The 7,313-nt window shown below is 44.0% G+C and overlaps 1 long non-coding RNA gene across 1 annotated transcript; it reads left to right on the forward strand.

The window, feature by feature from the left end:
* The first annotated feature begins 630 nt into the window (after positions 1 to 630).
* Positions 631 to 7,080, forward strand: LOC129737190 (uncharacterized). Its single transcript, XR_008734761.1, has 2 exons — positions 631 to 3,997; positions 4,874 to 7,080. It is a non-coding gene; the product is annotated as an uncharacterized LOC129737190 (long non-coding RNA).
* Positions 7,081 to 7,313: the final 233 nt, after the last annotated feature.

Below are 7,313 nucleotides of genomic sequence, written 5' to 3' on the forward strand. Positions count from 1 at the left end.
CCCTCTTATTATAATAGAGTAAAATAAATGGCTAGACATAACTGGGAATAAAACCAAGAAAAACTGAATATCCAAATTATCTTTGCCTGCAAAATGCCTCATTTCACCAAGCTAAAAAGGGAACACTCAATGTCTTGACACCTTCTAAATAGGGGCAACTATCTGTGACGTGATAGCATTTCTCACTCAGTTGGTCCCCCTTCTGTGGCACTCAAGGGACCCTCTTAATTTGTGGTATTTTTAGTGCCAGCATTTCTATGAAAACGCTTGCAGAATATTGGCTATGGTGGACTTCCCTGATGTCAGTGGATGCAGGAAAAGGTGGTAGGTATGTGTCAGCACTACTGCGATACACTCCTGTCTCTTCAGCCCCAGAAGGTTTGGGTGCTCTCCTACTGTTGTACGGTTCGTTGTTCAGTAACAGAAGGGTGACTCCAGGGTGGCAAAACCCAGTACCAGTTTGTGAAAACTGAACTGATGTCTTGCAAGGTAGAGACCAAGGTTTTGTTTTGTGTATGTGCATGACTTGATGAGTTCAGGTTTGCTCCCCTTGTTCTTCATCACCTTGTGTCATTTTGGTTTTTGTAGTAGTGCCAACGGGCCAGAATCTGGTTTGGTTCCTGTGGTGCTGATAATCTAAAGGAGACAGTACAACAGGTAAGGTGAAATAACCTTTCCAGGGTTTCTCCAGCATCACTGCCTGTACGTGATTCTTTGCCAGTTTGTAGTAATATTGCTAGATTGTCACCTGGCATCCTCCGTGCTGTACACGTATAGTCACTGACGAGGCCAGAGCTATCTAACAGAAGAATCCACAGGATCCTGCTTTGTCTCTTGCTGTGTTCCTTGCTTTGATGTGGCTGGCTGACCCTACTGCAAATACAAAGTCTATTTCTAACAGGGTTTAAGTTGCTTTTTGGGTTTGGTCTCGCTCGCTATATGGGAAGTTAGCGGGCAGAGCTGCTATTGGGAGTACAGCAATTTGGGAGTGAACACCTGCAATGCCTGGAGCAAGACAGGTCCTTACAAGTACTAAAACACAATCACAAGAGGTGCATGTTGCTGATTCTGGGAGAAGGGAGATTGTGTATGTGTGGGGTTTTTTTTTCTTTCCCTGAATGAAACCCAGGAACGCTCAGTTCTATTACCATGAGGCTTTTCTCCCTTTTTCCCCAAGCTGGAAGAGTGAGATGCTTAGGAGCAGAGTTTCCTAATGGGTAGCAAATTATAAAAGTGCTTATTGCAAAAATTAAGAGTTTGGAGGTTGTGACAGTGATACTGCGAAAGGCAATGTACTGAAAAACATACTTGGAAAGAGAAATGGACATTAGGAGGAAGATAAAAATCTGTTTTGCAAGCTGCAAGCCCAACTGGAGAGGATTGGGAGAGGCCAGTGTTTGTAGAAAATGAACAAACAAAAGGAGGGAAAACCTGGGTTCTGTTGCGGTTTCCATAGCAACACAATACTTTTCCTGGAAATATCAAATGATGAGATCTAATCTATCTGCTATTTAACTCTTGCATGCAAAGCCCTCTCCTTTCTCAGCTTACCTGCCATCCTTCACAGCATCCTCTCTAGTGATGGGCATACTCGCTGTGCAGCAGTCTGCGTGGGGAATGATCTGCCTGGGACAAAGCTGTTCCTGTTCTCTTCCCCCTGTTCCAAAGCACGTAGAAAAGGACAGCTTTTGAGGAAGAGGCAGCGTGTGTGTGATGGGAATGACTTTACAGTTATGCTGGTTTCCTATAGACCCCAGAGAGGGCTGGGCTGAGCTGGTACGGAGAGCAGAGCCACCAGGCAGGTATGTGGCTGAGGTGTTGCATAGCCTGCAGGGTTTACAGCATAAGGATGCATCCTCCTTGGAAATGATGCAGCTTAGTGCCCATCTGAGAACTGCAGAAAACCTTCTGTGGCTGTTTGGAGAGTTCATCAAAGTAGCCTGACTTAAATTTGTACCTAGTAGTCCTTTGAAGGGGCTCAGATGTGGGGAACAAGAGTCCTTGATGGCAAGGGAAGTTTCTGATGGAGGAAGGTGGAAGGGTGGCAGTTTTTACCTTTGATAAAAAGGACAATTGAGAGAGTGGGCAGCATGATAAAAGTCCGTGAAATTACTAATGGTCTCAAGTATGTAGAAAGGAGCATCTGTTCTTTATTGAGGAGAGAAGCCCTGAGCAGGTATGGGAGACCTCACCCCTGTGCAACAAAGGAAACTGATTCTGCTCCCTGCCTTCTGCCTGTAGCAGCAACACCCTTCGCTCTATCACCCTTCTTGCCTCTGTAGCCCCTGGCAGGCAGGGCAGAGCAAGCTTTGCATTGGGGGCTGCTGTTGGAGGGGAGAGCTGTCTGCAGTGGGAGACAAAGAATTCCTCCTGCCCTTGTATCTGAAGTCTCCTGCATGGTAACTAGTTCCCTGCCTTCTCTTACCACCCTCTCCTTGTATCCCAAATGATGCTGTGTATATTATGTATGTACCTTTATAAATGCATTTGGGGTGGATGAGTTCTTACTCTTCGAAGGAGTGAAACCTGGGAACTAGTTTGCAAGCTGCTGCTGTGTTACTCCGTCCTAGCACGGTATGTGAGCTGAGGGCGTATGAAGATTTGGGAGAGAATTTTGCTTATTTCTAGGAACACTTTTCTGCATTTCCGTGGGTGAAAGCTGGAGCGCTGGTGATGCTCCGTCATGTTATGGCCTTTGTTTTTGCTACAGGTCTTTAGACTTGAGCTGCAGTGCTGTGGTGTGCAGTATGTGTGCAGCGCAGGCTGTTTGCAGACCCTTCTGTTGGAGACCCCGTTGTCTGGCTGGCCACAAGTGCAGCAGAGGGAGCTCAGCCTGCGCGATGTCCCTGGATCTGTGAGCCTCTGGCTCTGAGGGGCAAGCAGAGCATCCAGAGGATGATGTACAGTGTGTCAGACTTCTGTATTTAGATGTTACAGTCATGTTAAGAGCCTGGCTGTGGCCAGCCCCTGCAATACTCGGTAAAAGCAATATTCTGTTTTAATAGGTGGGCTTCACGCTGTTTCGTTTTTTATTTTTTTTTTCTCTCTGGCTGTTGTTCTGTTGTTAACCTGTTAATGCTTATTGAGCCCTGAATCTTTGTAATGACTGTCGTTTTCTATCCACAATATTTACAAGGAAACCAGTTTGGAGGGGTTCAAAGAGCAGTAAGCCGGGTACGTGCCAATAAATAGGCAGCAGTACTTTAATGTCTCTTAAAAAACCTGTCCCCCATTTTAAACACTTCCTATATTTCCTCACGTTTCTCCTGACAGCCACCTGTTCAACTTCTGACCTGTTTGCAAAAATCTCCACGCCATCTATCAGAGGGATACATGCACTTACAAACTTCTGTTCTGTGGGCATTAAGTAAATTATTTCTTTAAGATCATATGGCAGATCTATAATTAATTAAACCCTCCATGATATTAGCGCAAAATAATTTAGCCTTTCTAAAAAGGTAAATGTAATTTGCCGATCTGGTATTTGGAAGAATGCTTTCCCCAAAATCAATTCCTTTAGTTTCCAGAGAATAGAAATGAGAAGCAATCTCATTTTAATTATATCTCTTTATTGCTAACAAAGGAATGATTTATGCAATTAAATTAACTGGCTAGAAAATTATTCTCAGCTGGGCTGTCCTAATTCTTTGCTTTCTGAATTGCAGGCTCTTACACTTCTCTATGTAGATTAATTTTTCTGATATGCAAACAATGCTCCTTGTGTTCATTTTTAACATTTTTTATTCACAGCTCCCCTTTTCTTAGTGTCAATGACATGAGTAATATTTGTGCACTGCTGGGCTCTGATTCAGGCCTTTTTATGTAGAAAGATTGGAAAAAAATCTTTTCTTTTGAATCTCATTATTGCCAGCACAGAGCCAGGTTTTGAAGTTTTCTTATCTATTGCTGAGAAACAGCAGCAGAAACATGGAGGGACTGCAAAGATGTCAAAGGATGCAAACTTGTGAAGGAAAATGTATCAGCATTGAGGAGACAGGTGAATTTGCAGCTAGTGTTAAGGAAGTAGGGGGTTGATGTATTCGTCTTAAACCCCTGTCTCCTTGCAGAAAGCTGTGGCACAAGGAAAAAAAAGAAATAATTCTGGTTTATGTTGTTACGCAGACTTAATAGGGAAAGAATTTGTTTTTGGGTTTTTTTTTCTGCCTGGAATTACCTTGCAGTGGCTGGCCAGCACGTTAGCTAGTGATATTTGGGCTGAGGGGAAAATTACCATGTAGCAACACATTGTGACCATGTGCCAACACAGTCTGACATCTTCTGAATGGGGCATTGGTGTAATCTCCCGTTTTAAAACAGCAGTGAACATATTGCAGAGCACGTGTTAGCTCTGTCTGAGCTGTCCTGCCCTGTATCAGTGGAGATGTGTCAGCTGGTCAGTGTTTGCTGTGCTGGCACTCTCGTGTTGCTATCAAATGGTTTTGAAAGAAGAAAAAAACCCAAAAAAACCAAGCCTTTTCTCTGGGTTGGTATGCCGTGCTTTGGGTGTGGGAAGGTCTATGCCGATAAGATCCTGAAGGCTTTTGAACTGCCAGATAGGATGGGGCAAGCTATGATGGTTTGGATGGGACAAGGGTGAACGCTGAGCCTGCTTCCTTTGAGTGTGGATCATCCAAGGGGAATCTTCCTTCTGGGCTGAATAGCTGCTGGGTGGGTGAGCGATGGGGTGGTTAGTGCGATGCCTGTCGACTGCAGTTGTTGGTGCCATCCTTCAGGACACCGCTGTCAAAGCAACACGAACTGAATTTGCTTAGAAAGTGGGATCACACTTACTGGAAGAGCCTTCCTCAAAGAGCAGTTGCCCTGGGCTTACTGTCAGAGAGTGGACTGACTTTTCTTTTTTTCTTTTCCCTAGTCCTGCAGGCTCTCTGCACTGGGTGGTACGGTATTCCTCCAAGAATCCCTTGGCTCCCACAGGAAAGGACATCTTGCAGTGCCTGAGGAAGAGGATGCCATCGGGAGCAAACTTACAGTCACTCTGTAGAGCAGGCTTTGAGTTCAAAGTGATCTAGACTAAAAGAATGGTTAGCGAGATGAAATTCATGACAAACATTACCTTTAGGGAGGAAACATCTGATCAAAAAAACCAAGAGAAACAGCTGCCTAGGCAAGCAGTACTGCAGGCAGGGATTAGGGCTCATAGTGAATCACAGCTAAATGAGTCAGAGTGATGTTCCTTTAATGAGAAATCTTATTCCTGGAAGTATTAATAGGAGTGTCATGAGCAAGTTGTGGGGGTCAGAGGAGATACAACTGCTCTGTTATGTGGTGAAGTCTAGGCTGGCAGAATGTATCCAGCTCTGCATGCTGCATTTCAAAAGCCAGAAATGGGAAAGAGCTGGGAAATCGTGACCTGTGGGATAAGTAATGACAAGTCTTATGGAGGGAGAACAACTTCACTTACAGCAAGGGAGAGCGAAGCTGATACCAGGGAAAACCTCAACGATAAGCTTCAATGCTCCCAATCAACCTGCTAGAAAAAAAACCCTTGAACCCAGTGGATGTGTCCTTTGGTCCTCCAACTTTACCTGCTTCTATTAACTTGTAAAACTGAGCTTTTTCCTACCCTGTGGTTGCCTTATGTTCCAGCAGCTTGTGTGGGTAGATGGTTTCGTACTTCTCATCCTCACTCAGCTCCTGTTCCTGCTACCTGTTTCATTCTGCTTTGCCAGCAAATCCCAGCGGGGGCTGGTACTGAAAGCTGCTTCTAATGATGACTTAAGGGAAAGGTTTCACCTAGCAGTGCTGAAAAGCCTCTGTTCCTTTTGAAACAGGCAGCATCTGTAAACATACAAGGAACAGGGTAAGCAAAAAGATGTGTTCATAGTGGAAGGGAATGAAAGATGGGGAGGGGGAAATTAAAAACCACACAAACAAAAAAACCTTCACAAAATCAACAAAGTACCACTAACAAAAAAAACCAAACCAAAACAGAAGACTGCTCCTTTCCTACAGTTGATGGCAAGGTGATGCTTCGCTGGCGTCTTGGGTTGGTTGCCTTACAAAAGGTGTGCTGGGACCACCAGAAAGCTTTTAATGTGGAGCGGTGTAAGCTGTGAAAACAGGACAGTCCTTTGTTTTATGGCACTGAAATAAAGGAGGTGAACACTGCGGTCCCAGGGAATGTCCAGTTGCAGGTGCATCTCCATGGAACCGCTACGGGAGGGAGAGGCGCAGAGCAAAGCCTTCAAACTTGCAAAATGTTAGGAAACACAGAATTTAAATTGCACTTGCTTATGAACACAGCCAACTTGTCAAGGAAAGTGGCAGTTTCAAGGATCGGCTCCAGAAGAAATTGTGCTACAATCTGAATTCCAGGCTCCTTTTCTGTTCCTTTACAGAGGAAATAAGTGAGTTCCCTCCAGATAGTCAAATAGAACTAATAACCTCTCCATGGACCATTTCCCCAGCGCACCAGGATTTAATTTCACAGGAGCTGATATCCAGATGAAAAGCTGTTGTGGTGATGCAGGGACTCTCTCTTTCTACAAAAGCAGAACTTCATTACAGGTGGCTCTTCTCCCTGTGAGAAGATCCCTGCCCCTGTGCATCACTTGGTTGATCCTGCAGAGACGGCTGCCTGGGAATGCTTTTCCTCTCTGATAAGGTTTAGTGCTTTGTGAAGCTACTGTGGATGTGTTCTCTGCATGCTCTTTTCTTCCAGATGAGATGCTGCTAAGATATTAGTGAAACGGGCTTGACCTGGCGTAAGAAAGGTGTGTGGCTGGGACTAGATGCTCTCTAGAAAAGTGGGTGGAACTTGAGAACCTTGTCCCTTTCTCCACGGTTTCTTAAAACAGGAGAAAAAAAACCCCTAGAAAGCCCTATGTTTGCTCCTGCTTCATTCTTTACTCTTTGCTGTTTTGTTTCATCCGGATTTTGGGTTTATGTACAATATCTTCTGTTTCTGTTCAGGTTCTTGTGAAGCGGGACCCAGCTAGATGGAGTTTGGACTTGCTAGCGTCAGAGCGGTATTTGAATAAAAACAGTTTTCATGTATTTTTGTTTCATTGTAGAACATTAAAAAATTAATATTTTAATAAATATTAAATGAATAGTTAATATTTAATTTTAAATAACAACGATACTTTTGTCCGTACCAGATTCTGGATATCAGAGTGCTAAAATCAGATGTTAAAATAATCTGGCTGACTACGCCGAAAGAGATGCAAGTACTGGAAAGCTTCGTGTTGGCCTTGTATCTTGATTTCTTCTGACTTTTTTTTTTTCATTTCTAGTCTTTCCTATCTCCCAGTAAATTACTGAGAGATAGCTCCTAGCTATATCTGATAAGC

This window comes from Falco cherrug, chromosome 12, assembly GCF_023634085.1.
Source record: "Falco cherrug isolate bFalChe1 chromosome 12, bFalChe1.pri, whole genome shotgun sequence".
In the NCBI taxonomy this organism is placed as follows: domain Eukaryota; kingdom Metazoa; phylum Chordata; class Aves; order Falconiformes; family Falconidae; genus Falco; species Falco cherrug.